General features: G+C 40.1%; 9 non-coding genes across 9 annotated transcripts; all 9 read right to left on the bottom strand.

Moving 5' to 3' along the window:
* Positions 1–1,201: 1,201 nt before the first annotated feature.
* Positions 1,202–1,274, bottom strand: trnam-cau (transfer RNA methionine (anticodon CAU)). The gene has a single exon. It is a non-coding gene; the product is annotated as a tRNA-Met (tRNA).
* Positions 1,275–1,848: 574 nt separating this feature from the next.
* On the bottom strand, positions 1,849–1,919 carry trnam-cau (transfer RNA methionine (anticodon CAU)). Its single transcript has one exon. It is a non-coding gene; the product is annotated as a tRNA-Met (tRNA).
* A 251-nt stretch (positions 1,920–2,170) lies between these two features.
* trnam-cau (transfer RNA methionine (anticodon CAU)) lies at positions 2,171–2,243 on the bottom strand. Its single transcript has one exon. It is a non-coding gene; the product is annotated as a tRNA-Met (tRNA).
* A 1,520-nt stretch (positions 2,244–3,763) lies between these two features.
* On the bottom strand, positions 3,764–3,836 carry trnam-cau (transfer RNA methionine (anticodon CAU)). Its single transcript has one exon. It is a non-coding gene; the product is annotated as a tRNA-Met (tRNA).
* An 854-nt stretch (positions 3,837–4,690) lies between these two features.
* trnam-cau (transfer RNA methionine (anticodon CAU)) lies at positions 4,691–4,763 on the bottom strand. The gene has a single exon. It is a non-coding gene; the product is annotated as a tRNA-Met (tRNA).
* Positions 4,764–6,304: 1,541 nt separating this feature from the next.
* Positions 6,305–6,377, bottom strand: trnam-cau (transfer RNA methionine (anticodon CAU)). Its single transcript has one exon. It is a non-coding gene; the product is annotated as a tRNA-Met (tRNA).
* A 243-nt stretch (positions 6,378–6,620) lies between these two features.
* trnat-cgu (transfer RNA threonine (anticodon CGU)) lies at positions 6,621–6,693 on the bottom strand. Its single transcript has one exon. It is a non-coding gene; the product is annotated as a tRNA-Thr (tRNA).
* A 1,435-nt stretch (positions 6,694–8,128) lies between these two features.
* Positions 8,129–8,201, bottom strand: trnam-cau (transfer RNA methionine (anticodon CAU)). The gene has a single exon. It is a non-coding gene; the product is annotated as a tRNA-Met (tRNA).
* Positions 8,202–11,269: 3,068 nt separating this feature from the next.
* trnam-cau (transfer RNA methionine (anticodon CAU)) lies at positions 11,270–11,342 on the bottom strand. The gene has a single exon. It is a non-coding gene; the product is annotated as a tRNA-Met (tRNA).
* Between the last annotated feature and the right edge of the window lie 10,838 nt (positions 11,343–22,180).

Genomic DNA, 22,180 nt, shown 5'->3' with positions numbered 1-22,180 from the left:
TTCACTCATTGGCAATATATGGTGCTCCTTGATGAGAGATTGATGAATTTGTGTTAATTTCAAAACAATTGCCTCGTGTGTGGGTTGACGTCACGACTTTTAGATTATGAGACTGACACACTGCCTGCTATGCCAACAGGGCTTGTTCTCGCCCTATTCATAAACTTTTCTTTCAAGTTCAATCATTGGGACTTCTTGATGAGGGTTGACGAACCTATGTTATTTTCAAAACAAATGCCTCATGTGGGGATTGAAATAACAATCTTCAGATTATGAGACTGCCGCGCTGATTGCTGCGCCAACGGGGATTGTTAACGACCAGTTTTTTTAAATCTATGTAGACAGTTTTTGGAATACATTTCTTCGAATACGCTAAATAATGAAGATTCTGGAGAATAGTACTTGTTATAGGTTGAGAAAGATAAGCATTTTCCATATTGTTAGGCGAGCCAGTCTGATCGTCAGCATTGTTCATAATGTTTTCTATTGAGTTGACTCATTGGCACTTCTTGATGAGACATTGACAAACCTGTGTTAATATCTTAAAAAATGCCTCATGTGAGGATTGACCTCAGGACCTTCAGATTATGACACAGAAGCACTGCCTGCTGCGCCAACGGGGCTTCTACTCAGGTTGTTTTTTAAAATCAATTCAGACAGTTTTTTTGTATACATTTCTTCCAATATGTGAAATAATGATAATTCTCGACAATAGTACTTGTTACAAGTTGAGAAAGACAAGCATTTTCCATTTTGTTAGGCAAGCCAGTCTGATCGTCATTATTGTTCATAATCTTTTCTATTAAGTTCTCTAATTGGCACAAGATGGTGCATCTTGATGAAAGAGTGACGAATTTTTGTTATTTTCAAAACAAATGCCTCGTGTGAGGATTGAACTCACGACCTTCAGATTATGAGACTGACACGCTGCCTGCTGCGCCAACGGGGGTTGGTCTCATCTTGTTTTTCAAAATCAATTCAGACAGTTTTTTGCATACATTTCTTCCAATATGTAAAATAATGATGATTCTGGACAATAGTTCTTGTTACAAGTTGAGAAAGATAAGCATTTTCCATTTTGTTAGGCAAGCCAGTCTGATCGTCAACATTGTTCATAATCTTTTCTATCAAGTTCACTCATTGGCACGGGTTGGTGCTTCTTGATGAGAGAGTGATGAACCTATGTTATTTTCAGAGCGAATGCCTCGTGTGAGGATTGAACTCACGACCTTCAGATTATGAGACTGACGCGCTACCTGCTGCGCCAACGGGGGTTGCTTTTAACTTGTCTTTTGAAATCAATTCAGACAGTTTTTTGTATACCTTTCTTCGAATACCCTAAAAAATTAAGATTCTGGACAATATTACTTGTTATAGGTGGAGAAAGATAAGCATTTTCCATTTTGTTAGGCAAGCCAGTGTGATCGTCAGCATTGTTCATAATCTTTTCTATCAAGTTCACTCATTGGCACGAGACGGTGCTTCTTGATGAGAGATTGATGATTTTTTTTTTTTTTTTTAAAAACAAAAGCCTCGATTGAGGATTGAACTCACAACCTTCAGGTTATGAGACTGACACACTGCCTGCTGCGAGTTTGTTCTCTATCTACTTTTTAAAATCAATTGAGAAGTTTTTACTATAACTTTTCTTCCGATATGTAAAATAATGATGATTCTGGACAACAGTACTTGTTACAAGTTGAGAAGATAAGGATTTTCCATTTTGTTAGGCAAGCCAGTCTGATCGTCAGCAATGTTCATAATCTTTGCTATCAAGTTCACTCATTGGCACGAGATGGTGCTTCTTGATGAGAGTTTTGACGAAACTGTGTTTTTTTCCAAAACTAATGCCTCGTGTGAGGTTTGAACTCACGACTTCAGATTATGAGACTGACGCGCTGCTGCTGCGCCAACAGGGCTTGTATTCAAATTGTTTTTAAAAATCGATTCAAACAGTTTTTTGTTTACATTTCTTCGAATATGCTAAATAATGAAGATTCTGGAAAATAGTACTTGTTATAGGTTGAGAAAGATAAGCATTTTCATTTTGTTAGGCAAGCCAGTCTGATCGTCAACGTTATTCATAATCTTTTCTATCAAGTTCTCTCATTGGCACGAGATCGTGCATCTTGATGAGAGATTGAGGAACTTCTGTTTTTTTTAAAACAATTGCCTCGTGTGAGGATTGAACTCACGACCTTCAGATTATGAGACTGACGCGCTGCCTGCTGCGCCAACGGGGCTTGTATTCAGTTTGTTTTTTAAAATCAATTCAGAAAGTTTTTTGTATACATTTTTTCTGATATGTAAAATAATGATGATTCTGGACAATAGTACATTGTTCATAATCTTTTCTATCAAGTTCAATCATTGGCACTTCTTGATGAGGGTTGACGAACCTTTGTTATTTTCAAAACAAATGCCTGGTATGAGGATTGAAATCAAGACCATTAGAGAGAGAGACTGACCCGATGCCTGGTGCGCCAACCGGGATTAAACTCCAACTGTCTTTAGAATCAAATCAGACAGTTTTTTTTGTATACATTTCTTTGAATATGTAAAATAATGATGATACTGGACAATAGTACTTGTTACAAGTTGAGAAAGATAAGCATTTTCCATTTTGTTAGGCAAGCCAGTCTGATGGTCAATATTGTTCATAATCTTTTCTATCAAGTTCACTCATTGGCACTTCTTGATGAGGGATTGACGAACCTGTGTCATTTTCAAAACAAATGCCTCGTGTGAGGATTGAACTCACAACCTTCAGATTAAGAGACTGAGGCGCTGCCTGTTGCGCAAACAGGGCTTGTGCTCTGGTTGTTTTTTAAAATCAATTCAGACAGTTTTTTTTGTATACATTTATTCCAATATGTAAAATAAGTATGATTCTGGACAATAGTACTTGTTACAAGTTGAGAAAGATAAGCATTTTCCATTTTGTTAGTCAAGCCAGTCTGATGGTCAGTATTGTTCATAATCTTTTCTATCAAGTTCACTCATTGGCAATATATGGTGCTCCTTGATGAGAGATTGATGAATTTGTGTTAATTTCAAAACAATTGCCTCGTGTGTGGGTTGACGTCACGACTTTTAGATTATGAGACTGACACACTGCCTGCTATGCCAACAGGGCTTGTTCTCGCCCTATTCATAAACTTTTTCTTTCAAGTTCAATCATTGGCACTTCTTGATGAGGGTTGACGAACCTATGTTATTTTCAAAACAAATGCCTCATGTGGGGATTGAAATAACAATCTTCAGATTATGAGACTGCCGCGCTGATTGCTGCGCCAACGGGGATTGTTAACGACCAGTTTTTTTAAATCTATGTAGACAGTTTTTGGAATACATTTCTTCGAATACGCTAAATAATGAAGATTCTGGAGAATAGTACTTGTTATAGGTTGAGAAAGATAAGCATTTTCCATTTTGTTAGGCAAGCCAGTCTGATCGTCAGCATTGTTCATAATCTTTTCTATCGAGTTGACTCATTGGCACTTCCTGATGAGAGATCGACGAAGCTGTGTTATTATCGAAACATATGCCTCGTGTGAGGATTGAACTCATGACCTTCAGATTATGTGATTGACGTGCTGCCTGCTGCAAAAACGGAGTTTGTTCTACAAGTGTTTTTTTAAATCAATTCAGACTGTTTTTTTTTGTATACATTTCTTCTAATATGTAAAATAAGTTCTCTCATTGGCACAAGATGGTGCATCTTGATGAGGGATTGATGAACCTGTGTTATTTTCGAAACAAATGCCTCATGTGAGGATTGAACTCACGACCTTCAGATTATGAGATTGACACGCTGCCTGCTGCGCCAACGGGGCTCGTTCTAATTTTTTTTTTTTTTAAATCAATTCAGACATTTTTTGTTTACATTTCTTAAAATACACTAAATAATGATTATTCTGGACCATAGTACTTGTTACAGGTTGAGGTAGATCTGCATTTTCCATTTTGTCAGGCAAGCCTGTCTGATGGTCAACATTATTCATAATCTTTGCTGTCAAATTCACTCATTGGCACAAGATGGTGCATTTTGATGAAAGATTGACGAACCTGTGTTATTTTCAAAACAAATGCCTCTTGTGAGGATAGATGTCACGACCTTCAGATTATGAGACTGACGCTCCATATATTTTAAAATCAATTCAGACAGTTTTTTGTATACAATTCTGTGAATACGCTAAATAATAAGGATTCTGGAAAATAGTACTTGCTATAGGTTGAGAAAGATAAGCATTTTCCATTTTGTTAGGCAAGCCAGTCTGACCGTCATTATTGTTCATAATCTTTTCTATCAAGTTCACTCATTGGACCTTCTTGATGAGACATTACGAACCTGTGTTATTTTCAAAATAAATGCCTCATGTGAGGGTTGAACTCACAACCTTCAGATTATGAGACTGACGTGCTGCCTGCTGCGCCAACGGGGCTTGTTCGCATCCTATTTTTAAAATTAATTTAGAGAGTTTTTTTTTGTATACATTTCTTCCAATATGTAAAATAATGATGATTCTAGACCATAGTACTTATTACAAGTCGAGAAAGATTAGCATTTTCTATTTTCTTAGTCAAGCCAGTCTGATGGTCAGTATTGTTCATAATCTTTTCCATCAAGTTCACTCATTGGCACTTCTTGATGAGAGTTTTGACGAAACTGTGTCATTTACAAAACAAATGCCTCGTGTGAGGATTGAACTCACGACCTTCAGATTATGAGACTGACGCGCTACCTGCTGCGCCAACGAGGCTTGCTCTCAACCTGTTTTTAAAACCAATTCAAACTGTTTTTTGTTTACATTTCATCAAATACGCTAAATAATGAAGATTCTGGAAAATAGTACTTGTTATTGGTTGAGAAGATTAGCATTTTCCATTTCGTTATGCAAGCCAGTCTGATCGTCAACATTGGTTATAATCTTTGTTGTCAAGTTCTTCCATTGGCACGAGATGGTGCTTCTTGATGAGAGATTGATTAACCTGTGTTATTTTCAAAACAAATGCCTCATGTGAGGATTGAACTCACACCTTCAGATTATGAGACTGACGCGCTGCTGCTGTGCCAACGCAACGAGGTTTCCTCTCAACCTGTTTTTTAAAACCAATTCAAACAGTTTTTTGTTTACATTTCTTCGAATACGCTATATAATGAAGATTCTGGAAAATAGTACTTGTTACAGGTTGAGAAAGATTAGCATTTTCCATTTTGTTATGCAAGCCACTCTGATCGTCAACATTGGTTATAATCTTTGTTGTCAAGTTCTTTCATTGGCACGAGATGGTGCTTCTTGATGAGAGATTGATTGACCTGTGTTATTTTCTAAACAAATGCCTCGTGTGAGGATTGAACTCACGACCTTCAGATTATGGGACTGACGCACTCCCTGCTGCAGTAATAGGGCTTGTGTTGACACACTATAAGAAATCAGTTCAGACTTTTTTTGGTTGAATTTTCTTCATCGGAAACAATACAAAATCATGATTTTGTATTGTATATAAATTGAGACGAGCTTTGCCCATTTTCTTAGACAGGAAAGTCTAATCCTCAATATTGTTCTTAATCTCTGCAAAGAAGTTTCTTTATTGCCACTGGATGTTATTTCTTTATGAAAGGTTGATGAACCTGTCTTTTTTTCAAAACAAAGGCCTTGTGTGAATGTTGAACTCACGATCTTCAGATTATGAGACTGACAGACCACCTGCTGCGCCAACGGGCTTGTTCTCAAACACTTTTTAAAATAAATTTCGACAGTTTTTTGTACACATTTCTTCGAATACGCTAAATAATGATGACTCTGGACAATAGTACTTTTTACAAGTTGAAAAAGATAATCATTTTCCATTTTGTTAGGCAAGCCAGTCTGATCGTCAGCATTGTTCATAATCTTTTCTATCAAGTTCCCTCATTGGCACAAGATGGTGCTTCTTGATGAGAGATTGACAAACTTGTATTATTTTCAAAACAAATGCCTCACGTGAGGATTGAACTCACATCCTTCGGATTATGAGACTGACGCGCTGCCTGCTGTGCCAACGGGGTTGGTTCTCAACTTGATTTCTAAAATCAATTCAGAAAGTTGTTTGTATAAATTTTTCCGAATACGCTAAATAATGAAGATTTAGGACAATAGTACTTGATATAGGTTGAAAAAGATAATCATTTTCCATTTTGTTAGGCAAGCCAGTCTGATCGTCAGCATTGTTCATAATCTTTTCTATCAAGTTCCCTCATTGGCACAAGATGGTGTTTCTTCATGAGAGTTTGACGAAGTTGTGTTATTTTCAAAACAATTGCCTCGTGTGAGGGTTGAACTCACGACCTTCAGATTATGAGACTGACGCGCTGCCGGCTGCGCCAACGAGGCTTGTACTCAACCTGTTTTTTTTAATCAATTCAGACAGTTTTTTTGTATACTTTTCTTCCAATATGTATAATAATGATGATTCTGGACAATAGTACTTGTTAAAAGTTGAGAAAGATAAGGATTTTCCCTTTTGTTAGGCAAGCCAATTTGATGGTCACCATTGTTCATAATCTTTTCTATCAAGTTCACTCATTGGCACTTCTTGATGAGTGATCGACGAACCTGTGTCATTTTCAAAACAAATGCTTCGTGTGAGGATTGAACTCACGACCTTCAGATTACGAGACTGACACGCTGCCTGCTGCGCCAACGGGGCTTCCTTTCAATCTTTTTTTTAAAACCAATGTAGACATTTTTTGGATACATTCCTTCAAATACGCTAAATAATTAAGATTCTGGACAATAGTACTTGTTACAGGTTGAGAAAAATAAGCATTTTCCATTTTGTTAGGCAAGACAGTCTGATCGTCAGCATTGTTCATAATATCAGCTATCAAGTTCCCACATTGGCACGAGATGGTGCTTGTTGATGAGAGATTGACGAATTTGTGTTATTTTCTAAACAAATGCCTCGTGTGAGGATTGAACTCACGACCTTCAGATTATGAGATTGACGCACTGCCTGCTGCGCCAACGGGGCTTGTTCTCAAGCTGTTTTTAAAAATAAATTCAGACAGAATTTTGTATGGATTTCTTCCAATATGTAAAATAATGAGGATTCTGGACAATAGAACTTGTTACAAGTTGAGAAAGATAAGCATTTTCCATTTTGTTGGACAAGTTAGTCTGATCGTCAACATTGTTCACTCATAAGCACTTCTTGATGAGAGATTGATGAACTTGTGTTTTTTTCAAAACAAATGCCTTGTGTGAGGATTGAACTCACGACCTTCAGGTTATGAGACTGACGCGCTGCCTGCTGCGCCAACGGGGCTTGTATTCAATTAGTTTTTTAAAATCAATTCAGTAAGTTTTTTATATACATTTTTTCTGATATGTAAAATAATGATGATTCTGGACAATAGTACATTGTTCATAATCTTTTCTATCAAGTTCAATCATTGGCACTTCTTGAGGAGGGTTGACGGACCTATGTTATTATCAAAATGTATGCCTCATGTGAGGGTTGAATTTACGACCTTCAGAATATGACACTGACGCGCTGCCTGCTGCTTCAACCGGGATTCATCTCCAACTGTTTTTAGAATCAATTCAGACAGTTTCTTTTATACATTTCTTCCAATACGTAAAATAATGATGATACTGGACAACAGTACTTGTTACAAGTTGAGAAAGTTAAGCATTTTCCATTTTGTTAAGCAAGCCAGTCTGATCGTCAGTATTGTTCATAATCTTTTCTATCAAGTTCTCTCATTGGCACTTCTTGATGAGAGATTGACAAACCTGTGTTAATATCTTAAAAAATGCCTCATGTGAGGATTGACCTCAGGACCTTCAGATTATGACACTGAAGCACTGCCTGCTGCGCCAACGGGGCTTCTACTCAGGTTGTTTTTTAAAATCAATTCAGACAGTTTTTTTGTATACATTTCTTCCAATATGTGAAATAATGATAATTCTCGACAATAGTACTTGTTACAAGTTGAGAAAGACAAGCATTTTCCATTTTGTTAGGCAAGCCAGTCTGATCGTCATTATTGTTCATAATCTTTTCTATTAAGTTCTCTAATTGGCACAAGATGGTGCATCTTGATGAAAGAGTGACGAATTTTTGTTATCTTCAAAATAAATGCCTCGTGTGAGGATTGAACTCACGACCTTCAGATTATGAGACTGACGCGCTGCCGGCTGCGCCAACGGGGCTTGTTCTCAACCATTTTTTTTTTTTAAATCAATTCAGACAATTTTTTGTATACATCTCTTCCAATACGCTAAATAATGAAGATTCTGGACAATAGTACTTGTTACAGGTTGAGATAGATCCGCATTTTCCATTGTGTTTGGCAAGCCAGTGTGATTGTCAACATTGTTTATAATCTTTGCTGTCAAGTTATTTCTTTGGCACGAGATGGTGCTTCTTGATGAGAGATTGATGAACCTGTGTTATTTTCAAAAGAAATGCCTCGTGTGAGGATTGAACTCACGACCTTCAGATTATGAGACTGACACGCTGCCTGCTGCGCCAACAGGGGTTGGTCTCATCTTGTTTTTCAAAATCAATTCAGACAGTTTTTTGCATACATTTCTTCCAATATGTAAAATAATGATGATTCTGGACAATAGTTCTTGTTACAAGTTGAGAAAGATAAGCATTTTACATTTTGGCAAGCCAGTCTGATCGTCAGTATTCATAATCTTTTCTATCAAGTTCCCTCATTGGCACGAGATGGTGCTTCTTGATGAGAGATTGACAAACCTGTGTTATTTTCAAAAGAAATGCCTCGTGTGAGGAATGAACTCACTACCTTCAGATTATGAGACTGACACACTGCCTGCTGCGGCAACGGGCTTGTTCCCCACCCGTTTTTTAAAATAATTACAGACAGTTTTTCGTATACATTTCTTCGAATACGCTAAATAACGAACAGTCTGGACAATAGTACTTGTTACAAGTTGGGAAAGATAAGCATTTTCCATTTTGTTAGGCAAGCCAGTCCGATCGTCAGTATTGTTCATAATTTTTTTATCAAGTTCCTTTATTGGCACTAAATGGTGCACCTTGATGAGTGATTGACTAACCTGTGTTATTTTAAAAACAACTGCTTCGTGTGAGGATTGAACCCACGGCCTTCAGATTATCGCCCTGCCTGCTGTGCCAACGGGACTTTTCTTTACCTGTCTTTTAGTAATCAGTTCGGATTGATTTTGGTATATCTATCTGTCTTGCCTCTGGTGAGGGCGGTCGCATTTTTCTTCGCTCCCTCCTTTCCCAGCTTGCTCTTTTGGTTCTTGTCTTGTTTGAACTTTTTTGAAGCCTCTTTCTTTGCGCTGTCCTCAAATCTAAAACATCAGACATGAATATGATCAGCTGGACGCTAAATGCAATTGACAAAGTCTTTTTGACGAGGAAAAGCGGTTTGGGGGAGCCTGGCTGCCCTGATGGAACCATTGCTGCGGGGTACGTAATAGACTCCTTTGATAAATGGCAAATCATGTGCCTCTTAGTCGTTTTCATCGAGGACGTGGAAGACATCTACCTATTTGGAACCCTGATCGCAGGGCACCTGCTGATTAGGTTGGGCATTGCTCTCGTGTATCGTAAAATTCGTAAGATGATGGCAGCCACCCAAAGAGCCCAAAGGCTGTTCGTCGCAAAGGAAGGTTTAGTCAGGGCAGTGGGAACAGAGACTGTGGCGATTTCTGACCTACATCGCAAGATGAATCACATCATGGAGAAGTTTGCTGAAAAGGAAGATTGAATTGAATTTGAGAGCGCCAGCATGGACTAAGGACAGAAAAGCCGTTGTTTTGTCTGTCCGCAAAAAACAAACATCTTAATCTACGATTTTACTCCCTTGAATGGCCTTGAGGACCAGACTGTTCTGAAAACACCCCCAAGGACACCTCAATGATGGACGCTTTGGCCTCCCTACCTTCTCAACGACACCTGGAGTCGAACTTTTTCAGAACAGCCTCAGTCTACAAAAACATTACACCATCACACCCAAGACAATTGGGCACACACACACACACACCTGCCCTCCCCCACCCCATGCCTTCACCACTGCTTGTTTTTCCCCTTAGATTCTTCCAGGGCTCCAACTCCCCCCTTCCTTCTGTGCGAGTTGTCGTGATTAATGTAATGTGTTTATGTGTGCATTGCAAATTAGGTTTTTTCCCTTGGGTCCAGCCTTTGACTGATATTTTTTTTACTCTTCCCCCCTTTCCCAATATCACCTTTTTCTCACCTTTTTTAAGGAGTGCCGTAAAAACGGCTGATCCGTTGGCGGTACCGTCTTGTCTCCCTGTAACGTATGTCTGCTCTAAGTGGGACTGTGCCGAAAATGTACTTTTCAGTTCTTATGTGTCTTGTGCATGTTAAGAATTGACAATAAATCATTTCCATTTTCATTCCATCTTCATCAGAAACGATGCACAATGATGACTTTTGACAACGGTAGCAGTTAGAAGTTGAGAAAGACGAGCGTTGCCCATTTACTTAGACAGCAAAGTATAATCTTCAATATTGTTCACAATCTTTGCAATTAAATTCATTCATCGCCATTGGATGTTGCTTTTCGATGAAAGTTTGATGGACCTGTGTTATTTTCAAAACAAATGCCTCGTGTGAGGGTCGTACTCACAACCTTCAGATTATGAGACTGACACGCTGCCTGCTGCGTCAACAGTGCTTGTCTCTAGAGACTTTTAGAAATCAGTTTAGACTGTTTTTGGTAGATTTATCTTCATCAGAAACAATACGCAATGCTGATTTTTGAAAATGGTAGGTGTTAGAAGTTGATAAAGACGAGCCTTGCCCATTTTCTTAAACAGGAAAGTCTAATCTTCAGCATTGTTCACAATCTCTGCAATGAAGTTCCTACCTTGCCAATGGATGTTGCTTCTTGATTAAGGGTTGATGAACCTGTGTTATTTTCAATACAAGTGCCTCATGTGAGGATTGAACTCACAACCTTCACATTATGAGACTGATGCTCTGCCTGCTGCGCCAACGGAGCTTGTTCTCAACCAGTTTTTTAAAAACAGTTCAGACAGTTTTTTGGATACAGTTCTTCGAATACGCAAAAAAATGATGATTCTGGACAATAGTACTTGTTACAGGTTGAGAAATATAAGCATTTTCCATTTTGTTGAACAAGGCAGTGTGATCGTCAGCATTATTCATAATATTTTCTATCAAGTTCCCTCATTGGCATGAGATGGTGCATCTTGATGAGAGATTGACGAACCTGTGTTATTTTCAAAAGAAGTGCCTCGTGTGAGGATTGAACTCACGACCTTCAGATTATGAGACTGACGCGCTGCCTGCTGCGCCAACGGGGCTTGTTTCTGGGGACTGTTAGGAGTCAGCTCAGACTGTTTTTTGTATATTTATCTTTATCAGAGAGGATACATAATGATGATTTTTGACAACGATAGGTGTTAGAAGTTGAGAAAGACAAGCCTTGCCCATTTTCTTAGACATGAAAGTCCATTCTTCAGCCTTGTTCACAAAATCTGGAATGAAGTTCATTCATCGCCTTTGGATGTTGCTTCTTGATGAAAGGTTGATGAACCTGTGTTATTTTCAAAACAAGTGCCTCGTGCGAGGTTCGAACTCACGACCTTCAGATTATGAGACTGACACGATGCCTGCTGGGCCAACGGGGCTTGTGCTAAAATGTTTTTTTAAAATCAGTTCACAGAGTTTTTGGTTTGAATTTCTTCGAATACGCTAAATAATGATGATCCTGGTCATTAGTACTTGTCACAAGTTGAGATAGATTCGCATTTTTCATTTTCTTAGGCAAGCCAGTCTGATCGACAGCATTGTTCATAATCTTTTCAATAATTTTCCCTCATTGGCACGAAATGTTGTATCTTGATGAGGGATTGACGAAGCTGTGTTATTTTCAAAACAATTGCCTAGTGTGAGGGTCGAAATCACGACCTTCAGATTATGAGACTGGCGCGCTGCCTGCTGCGCCAACAGGGTTTGTCTCTAGAGTCTTGTCGAAATCAGTTCAGACTGTTTTTGATATATTTATCTTCATCAGAAACAATGCACAATGATGAAATCTGACAATGGTAGGTGTTAGAAGTTGAGAAAGACAAGCTTTGCCCATTTTCTTAGACAGGAAGGTCTAATCTTCTGCATTTTTCACAAATTCTGCAATGAAGTTCCTTCATTGCCATTGGATAATGCTTCTTGATTAAAGGTTGATGAACCTTTGTTATTTTCAAAATAAATGCCTCGCGTGAGGGTCGTACACACAACCTTCAAAATATGAGACTTAGACGCTATCAGACTGCGTGGTCGGTAGTAGTGGGTTTCAGTAGGCTTTTAACCCTAACTGGTGTGAAATTGTCGAGCTGCAGCTTTTAGAGATCACTTGACGGGTCACCAAATTAAAGGGAGAAGTTTTTTTTCCTACGCGTGTTCATCAAGCTCACCAAGTCAATATCAATTTTCGGATTAACCATCTTCGATTTATTTTACAGTGTGGTTGTTTGAAGCAAAGCAATACAATTACCTTATGGCCACAAGCAGGGAAACGGAGACATCCTGCCACCTCTGGCTCCTTGCAAAATGTCTATCTTCTCCTACGTCCCAAGGACTGATAAACCGTTCCAACGGAGGGTTGGGTTGTCTTTGTCCCACCTGACTCCTGGTGTCCATGGTTACTCTACCTCTGCAGGCCTGTCTTGATGATCATTGCAGCTTGCAAGTACCTCACACCCTCATGTCAAAATCTGTAGTTGGCTTTAAAAATATTCAAATCCTTCCCCAACCCGGACATTCAGTCAGTCACCTTAAAAAAGATCTCTCCAGCAACATCCAGCCAGCTACCCGACACTTCATTTAAAAGCCCCAGGACTTGATGTTCCTCTGAAAGATAAAGTATTTTTTTTTGTAATGATCTTCTATTCAAGACTGTTTAATACATCATGTTTAGGTTTTATTAACTCACAATTTCACTCTTTTCAAAATGTTCCTTTTTCAGGCTGCTGAAGAGTTCTCACAAGGATACGAGCACATAAATATCATTGCTGACTATTTTGTGGGTCTGTTGGAGCATACTTTTCTTTCTCTTACCAAAGATCAAGAAGGGGTGGCACTTTCGTGACCTCTGTGGTGCTTTTTTTGTGGACTTTTGGATCTGCCTCCCGGGAGCCTTTTGGCCATGGAGACCAGCTGCTGGGTCTCTGCTACACCGGAGTCTGTTTGGAGGGACTGGAGGAGATGCGGATGAGGAGACAGGGCTGCGGAGCTAGCACTGAGCGCTGGGACGGAGAGGCTTTGCGGTGTCTCGACTGGGTGAGCAGGTGTCGGACACCTCAGTCACCTTGGATGTATCCTCGCTCATCCATGCGGACTGGACATTGGCCAAGAGTGGAGTCGGCTGTCTTGGTTGCTTTGTTGGGTCTGCTTCTGTCTCTGGCCATGCTCCCTCCTCCCCAGCGGACGATGGCGTGGAACACCGCAGAGGCCACCACAGTGTATATGTTTATTTTACTTTTTATTCATAGCTGTATGTAGAAGTGTCTGGTTGTATCTGCTGATTTAATGTCTTTAATGTCCTCTGTGTTCTTTGATGTTTGATGTTTCCCTCTTACACACATGTAAGAGGGATGTGTACTATGGCTATGAGTCGTTATTTTTTTTTTTTTCCCCTTGGCCTCAGTCTGCACCCCCACTCCAGGGCCCTGGCTAAGACCGATTTTTATTTTATTTTATTTTAATCTTTTATTCTTTTCTCCCCCCCCCCCCGTTTACCTGTATGTCATCTTTTTTGTAAGGGGCGCTGGAAGCCGGCAGACCCGTCAGCGATCCTGTTCTGGCTCCCTGTAATGTTTGTCTGATCTTGAATGGGATTGTGCTGAAAATTGTAATTTTCCTGAAGGAACTCTCCTGACGGAATCAATAAAGTACTATCTAATCTAATCTAATCTAATCTTAACAATTGTAACACTGTAGGGGACGTATCACCACCTGCTGGCACTTTGTGGTTTGTATTTTTAGTTTCCCTCTTCTGGTGCAGTTGACCTGGTATCCTTACTAAATTTCTCCTTCCCCTTGGATTTCCTGTGTTTCCCTTGTGGGCGGAGTTGTGAGATGTGCACTGAAGCAGCAATTTGGCAGCTGAATGGCATTCAGCGATTCCAGTCCTTGGTTCTCCACATCTGACAACTCCCATGCTTCTAGTTTTTTGCTACTTGCTACCTTGGTCATTCCCAGTGCCTTCCAGCTTGGTGTTTTTTTTGTAGTGAGCATGTCTTGCAACTCCGACCCAAGTCTAGTTTATTTTTGGACATAATAGTTTAAATGTTTTCCACGGTGCAGATTGTTGTTTTGTCCCTCCTGTGAGGAATGTTTTTGTGAATACAATACCTTAGTAAAAAAACTATTTTACTCACCGTCCATCCCATTCTTGGTTTCTTCTCAACTGTGGTAAACAGTATTGTGACAACATCGCTGAGTCATCCATTGAACCCGCAGACAAGAACCCTGTTTGGCTGTTTCTCAGGGTTCATGGCCAGCATTTAAGCCATGGTGAACACATTTTGTCAAACCTGGCAACATGTCAAGAGTCAAGTCAAAGCTGCAGCTGAAACTTCTTGCTCCTCTTGCCTCACCATCGAGTGTTCCTACCAGACAGCCCAGCATACCTCACCTGCAGAGGTACGAGGCGGACTTTGGAGAATTCAGACTTTTTTTTATATCAGTGCTCCGTAGTGTTTGGACAACAGCCTCACTCGTACACAACAGACCCCGCCCGTGTGGCAAAGGTCCTCAGTATACTTGCTGGTAGAGCAGCACACCTGGGCCATGGAAGTGTGTGAGAGCAAACCAAAACTTTGTTCCAGCCTACCCGTTTTCTGCTGAGCTACATAGCATTTCTGATCACTCGGTAAGGGAACGAGCGGCAGGCAGCCGCCTCCTCGCTACTCGCAAAGGGGTTTCCACTGTAGCCGACCGCTTGATCTCCTCCCGGATCCTGGCGGCGGAAAGTGGCTGAGGAGAGAGATCATTCCAGGTAACATTCCTGGCTAGTCTCAGCGCCCACATCCAGGACGAGTTGGCTGCCTGAGATGAGACCCAGACCATTATACAACTGCCTGCAAGAACGACACACCCAAAAGGGGGTGGATCCTCCGTCCACAGAAGTCAATCACCGGTCGCAGTCCCAGCCACAGGGCTTTTCGCTTCCACCTTCTGTGTACGGTGCCTCGGCAGAGGACTTCGACGGCACCGTACCTATGCTGCTGGGGGGCAGTAGAAAGGAGTCGTTGACTGAAGTTGCGGTTGTGTCTGTACTGTGGTGCAGCGGACCACGTCATTGCTCGCTGTCCTGGTGGGGTCCCCCACGGGCTGTTCGGCTTCCACCGGAGCTCTTCTCGGGAGAGATTGCCACCTTCACCACCTGCTCCTGCGGCGTAATCTGCATCTTCTTCGTTAGTTGCAAGAGTTCAAATGGAAGGTACTGTGTCTGAGTCAATTAGTGCCCTAATAAGGCACTAATCGACTCATGGGCAGTTGAGAACATGATTGACAGTGGGTTTGTTGAGACTTTTAAGATTCCTACTGTGGGTATTGAACGCATTAAGAATGTTAGCTCACTTGACGGGCGCTACCTGGCTAATATTAGTCATCAGACACACGGCACATCTCTGCTTGTTTTTGGTAATCACTGTGAGGAGGTACATTTTTTTTATAACGCCTTCTCGTTCGGCACCCTTAGTTGTTGGACGTCCATGGTTGTGACGTCACAGTCCCAGCATAGATTGAAAAACACTTAAAATTAGTAATTGGAGTAAAATTTGTCATAGTTACTGTTCGCGCTCAACTTCGTCTCGTAATAGTCCATTCATTCGTCCAACTCTTCAGCCCCCTGATCTTTCGTTGATTCCTGAGGAATACCGTTCTCCTAGTGATGTTTTCTACAGACCAGGCTCCGTCTCTACCCTCCCACCGCCCGTATGACTGTGCCATTGATCTTCTTCTAGGGTCTCCACTACCTTCTTCACGGCTGTACAATATTTGAGTCGTGAACAACATGCCATTGTGGAATATATTTCTCTTTTCTCGCCGCCAGACACCTTCATCCCCCTTCCGCTCCTGGGGCGGCTAGGTTCTTTTTTTTTAAGAAGAAGGATGGTGGGTTGGGGGACCCTGTATACACGAAATTACGGTTAAAAATAAATACCCTGATAGACCGCTTTTAACACCCCTCTTGGCTCAGTCGAGTATTGTGTCATGCTGTTCGGCCTCACAAATGCTCCTGGTGGTTTTCAGTGTTTAATGATGTTCTCTGCGACATAAGAGGCTGATTTGTGGTAGTCTACCTGGATGCCATACTTATCTTTTAACCCTCCATACACCAAAAGTATGTCCGTGTTGTTTTGCAGAGACCTTTGGAGAACTGATTATTTGTTAAGCCCCAGACGGGCAGTTTTAATTGTCCCAAAGTGTCGATTTAGGGGTTGATTGTGGAAAAGGGGCTGGTTAGGTCAGACCCAGCTAAGGTCCAAGCTGTGGTAGACTGGCCAATTCCGTCCCCTTGGAAGCTGCGGCAAAGGTTTTTGGGTTTTGCTAACTTTTGGGAAGCAGTGTTGGTTGCTTTTCGAATCTACCTCAAACCAGCGAACAGCAATGAAGAAAAAAGAACAGGGAAACCCAACTGGACAAAGGAACGCTGTTTGCTTCTGGCTCAATTGGTCAATGGGCATTGAAGTGTTTTGAGAGGTCAAATTTGGCCCCAGTGTCACAGTACAAACCAAAACGCAAGTATGGGAAACTATAGCACCACTGATTTTGCGGGCAAGTGAGGATTGTGATTTTGTTGTACCGTTTAATAGCATAAATTACTTCATAATGGTGACCAAGACAGCATTCAGTATAAATTTCATTTTGTTAAACGCATGACTGCAGGAGATTCATATCAAGGGCGACTGTAATTAAAATATTCAAATCATTGAAAACTAGAGCAAACCTAACCTAGGATAATGTTATTAACTGAACTGTCTTTTGAATACAAAATATATGCATATTCTTAGTGGAAATGTGCCGGGTTTACAGAACAGACACTTTGGTTTAACAGTCTAATGGGAAAGCATGCGGCTCTATGATATTGTTTTATTCATGAGGTTAAACATTCAAAATAAAAAATAGTCACATTGCCTTCCTGTTTAAAGTTTCCGATACTGTGACAGTTTTTTTGTGTGATTGTTTTCTTATTTGATATGTGTGGTCTCATCTTGTGCATCATTTACAGACCAGGTTTTTGAACACATACACACTTTTTTTTTATGAAACTCCCAACTCCCACCTCCAAGACGAAGAATTGACATTTCCGGTGGAGAAAAGCCGTCGTTTGTCCTCTCAGCTTGTCCGTTTCCGGATATTAGCGCGCTGTTTTGCTGGAACATTTTACTATTTTTTTGTTCTTTTCTTCCTTCTGGAATAACTTTTCCTCCTTGATTGGCAACACCAAATTGGCCTTAGTGTGTGAATGTGAGTGTGAATGTTGTCTGTAATGGCCCTGTGATGAGGTGGCCACTTGTCTAGGGTGTACCCCGACTAACGCCTGAATGCAGCTGAGATAGGCTCCGGCACCCCTCACGACCCGAAAGGGACAAGCGGTAGAGGGACAAGCGATAGAAATGGATGGATTTTGATTTTTACATCGAAAGTCACTTACTACTTCAGTATGAACCGAGCAACGGCAGCATTGGTCGAAATTATCTCCTGGTCTTTAAGCTCATGCCAGCAAATGAAAGACAGGGCAATGTTGATCCTTGACTGTCCTTTTAACTAAATTTTTCTCCTCAGACAAAACTTGCAGTTCCTTGGGTTGTTTTGCAGCTTCTACCATGATAGCATTAATTGCACGTAAACGCTTGAATCGACTTCCGTCTTATTAACGAATGGAAAAAGGGGAAGTCATGTTAGCCGTAAAGCAACTCAGCACATGCGTAGTTATTTTTTTGTAGCAGGATTCCTGCCACCCTCAACAAAATTGCTGAATGCCACTGAAAGCGATGTAGATCCCCTCAGGCCATGACAGAGGTGTCATTCAACTAGACATAAGTCGATGTCTCATCCCAAAAGTTCTGAAAATACTTTATCAATGTTGAAAAGTTACTTAGTGCTGTTTTAACATGATTAGTTTCAGCTCCAACAATAAATATTGTGTCACTCCCACTCCTCTGCTACAAACAGGAAAACAGTTCGAAGAGGTAGGTCCCACCAGCACATACTTAAAACAAAGATTGTAGATGACTGACAAGAGGTTCACCTTGTTCAGGTAATTGCACTGTCGAATACAGGTGCTGCCAGCGATGCACAGAGGGAGTCCTCTTGTATCTAGTATGAAAGCCAGAGAGGAAGAAAGAAACACACATAAGTAGCTGTTAAGAATTCTCCATGGTTATATATGTTTTACAGAAACTTTTATTTTGAAGCATTTCTTGAAAGTGTCACTTTCCCGTCCTTTTTGACTGGTGTTAATGTGTGGTAACTTGTTTTCTCTCTGCTATTTTTAATCGGTGCTCTGGTCTTTGACGGTGTGAGTATTTTGATGATTGTATCCATCCACCCATTTTCTACCGCTTATTCCCATTTGGGGTCGCGGGGGGCGCTGGCGCCTATCTCAGCTACAATCGGGCGGAAGGCGGGGTACACCCTGGACAAGTCGACCACCTCATCGCAAGGCCAACACAGATAGACAATATTCATTTAGACCAGGGGTGTCAAACCCAAATACAGAGTGGGCCAAAATTTAAAACTGAACGAAGCCGCGGGCCGAGGTTGAACAAATTAATCCTCTAATAGGGACCCAAACAAGTTTTGCATTGAATATTGACCAAGCAAGGCTTATATAACTTTATAGTGACATGCAAAATCGAGATTTAAATTATAATAATTAAAAAATATCAATGGCATATCAAATAAAATAAAGATATAAATTGAATGTCTCTTTTCGGCGGCGGGTTTGAGTTGGGGCGGGAATTGGTGGTAGCGGGGGTGTATATTGTAGCGTCCCGGAAGAGTTAGTGCTGCAAGGGACTCTGGGTATTTCTTGGTTTGTGTTTATGTTGTGTTACGGTGCAGATGTTCTCCCGAAATGTGTTTGTCATTCTTGTTTGCTGTGGGTTCACAGTGTGGCGTATATTTGTAACAGTGTTTAAGTTGTTTATACGGCCACCCTCAGTGTGACCTGTATGGCTGTTGACCAAGTTTGCCTTGCATACACTTATGTGTGTGAATGAGCCGCATATATTATGTGTGTGGGCCGGCACGCTGTTCGTATGTAGGAAAAGCGGACGTGGCGACATGTAGAGAACGCCAAAGGCAGTGCTTTTTACGGCATGCCCCAATATTATTATCCGGGTGGAAATCGTGCGAAATTTGGGAGGAGCACTGAACTTCGGGAGTCTCGCGGGAAAATTGGGAGGGTTTATGAGTATGAGTATTAGTGGTGAATGCGGTGTTACAGCGGCGGACCAGCTCTAATGTTAATTTGATATTGCCTCAAAGGCCAAATGAAATTGCACGGCGGGCCAAATTTGGCCCGTTGGCCAGAGTTTGACACCCATGATTTAAACTATTAATAGACATTACAGGTGTTTATGTAATGTTTAGTAGTGTTTTAAGAACATTATTAGTGCGTGGTTGTTAAGAAACTACCGGCTAACATCTATCTCACTGCTATGGGTAGCACTGCTGCTGCTAATGTGGCTAGTTCACACATGCTATCGTGAAACTACAATATATTGACAGCTTGTTTGTGCATGTATGTTTTCTGATCTTCATATTATTTCTGGAAAACATACACTATATACTTTAAACATATCTATAGGCAAAATACATAGATTGTTTTTTAATTGGATAACATAAATATTAGTAAGTATTTTACTTGTGTAATACAGATACTAACTTGAACCAAAGTACTGCTGTGTATACTCCAATGTGTGCCATTGAAGTTGACGAGTCCAACTTTACAAGTGTCCACTTTGAAACTGGTTTGAGTCATACATATTTTGCCTTCCATGACCGGAACCCCAACGTGGTCAATATCCTAATAAACCAGTCTCAGAGTTTTATACTCAACCATAGCGATTTATCGATGACAACAACATTATTAATTTCATTTTCATTTATCGTTCTGTACCAGTCTACATTTGTTATATTTTTTTAATGCCTCTGGACATTGAATTTAACGCTTTCTATTGTCATTTAATGCCTAAATATATTTTCAAAATCCAATAATGACTTGTTTTTTTAATTACCTGCAGAAACCGTGAAACATACGGCAGCGTATTAATTTCATAGATGCATCACAACATTAACTTTACCATTTAACAACTACTACTAATCATGACAGAGCCATCAAAGACTATTTTGGTACAAATGATGATCCAGTACCTCATCTTTTTAAGCCTAAAAATAAGGAGGAGGATCTATAAATTTTAGAAGCTGTGTGTTAAACAAATCTTGCTTCAGTTAAACTATAAGCATCATGCAGAAGTATTGCCAAGGTGTTATACAAGAAATACAAACTACGAGCATAATAAAACAATCACTTACGGTTCAATATCTGTTCTCACTGGGATGCCGACTGATGGGATGTTCATATATTCCCGTTTAGATGAAGAATTAAACAGAATGGAATGGAATGCTAAAGTTTACCAAATTTTCAGTTTATGGCCACATCGTTCTACTTTTCAGGAAAAAGGCAATGATTCATAATTGAGAATTAACTTTCACGAGCTCAGAGGTTATGCAGCAGCTCGCCGGCTCAGTATGTCAATACAATGGCACAAGCTAGTTAGCGCTCTATGATCAAGGCATCACTACAAAAAGTTTGTCAAAAGTTTGTTGGAATAACAATATCGCAAATACTTTATTAAAATTCCGGTCACAAGATGGAAATGGAGTATTATTTTTGAGGTTTTTTTAGATGGCTTTTTTTCCCATTCGCAGTTTTGTTATCCACTTTGTATTGTCTGTACTTTATTAATCAGAATGCACACAATAAAAAAAAACATTAATGTTTTTGTGTTAGGCAAAACAAATTTTAAAAGTACATTTTGCCTTTAAAGCCTTATTTTTGGAGCCATGTGAAACGTATGTCTCCTTAAGAGTGTATGGATCCAGTCGATCCCATCAAGGTATTTTTGATGATATCTGGCTTGTATATTCGGCTCTCAATCTTTATGTATTTACATGGTAAATACGGTGAAAAGACAGTAACCACATTGGTTGCATGCCCACAAATTCCAACCTGACGGTGCCTTTAGGTAACATGGTTGCAACCCACCAATATTTAACAGTCCATGAATTGACAGTTCAGCTAACTTGTTAAATGGTCTGTTTTGGAAAATATAATTAAAGATAAAAAGAATCTCCTCTACTCAGAAGTAGAAGTTAATGTGATCCACTTAAGGCCTGGAAAGTATTTGCTTTTGTTTCCTAAATCTCATTATTGCTACTCTCAGTGGTCACAGCTGAGGTTACTATTGCATTGTTTTGTTCCTTTATTGACTTATTCGTCTTAATTAATCACATTCACAAGATTAGAATTTGGAAGTCTGTCATTAAATTATATCTGGATGTTTGTTGATGATGATTTGTCGAAAAATAAATTGTATTAGTCTCTCCCCCAACATATACTTTGGCCGTGCAATTATGCTGTGGGTAAAAGCATCCTTGGAAAACCAAAGAGAACATCAGTCAATCTACAAATATAGCCATGTGGAAAATCCAAACGCAGTAAACCACCGGTGTACTGAAAAACATATAAATTGTCAGGATTCAATGAAAGGTAAGCAGGAGGGTTGCAAAGGACTGGATCAGTTTTACTTGCTGCATGTATACGTTATATGCCAGGCGACAAAGGAGTTTCTGTAACCGGTTTTGAAAAGGGTTAATCGTAATCAATATACCAAACAATATACAGCCCTCCCTCATTTATCGTGGCCAATTGGTTCCATGCCTCACAGAGGAAAGCTAATTTGGAGCACTAAAACACTGCTTATCTAATCAAATCAAACCTTTTTCAAATAGCACTTTTAATACACAGGCGAGTGGCAAACACAAAGTGCTATGCAACTTTTTTTTTTTTAAAAAAGGAATCTATGACACACACGCACACACATTCTAACTCGTTATCAAAAGT

Source organism: Nerophis ophidion, linkage group LG13, assembly GCF_033978795.1.
Source record: "Nerophis ophidion isolate RoL-2023_Sa linkage group LG13, RoL_Noph_v1.0, whole genome shotgun sequence".
Classification (NCBI taxonomy): Eukaryota; Metazoa; Chordata; class Actinopteri; order Syngnathiformes; family Syngnathidae; genus Nerophis; species Nerophis ophidion.
This window is presented reverse-complemented; position numbering and strand designations above follow the sequence as displayed.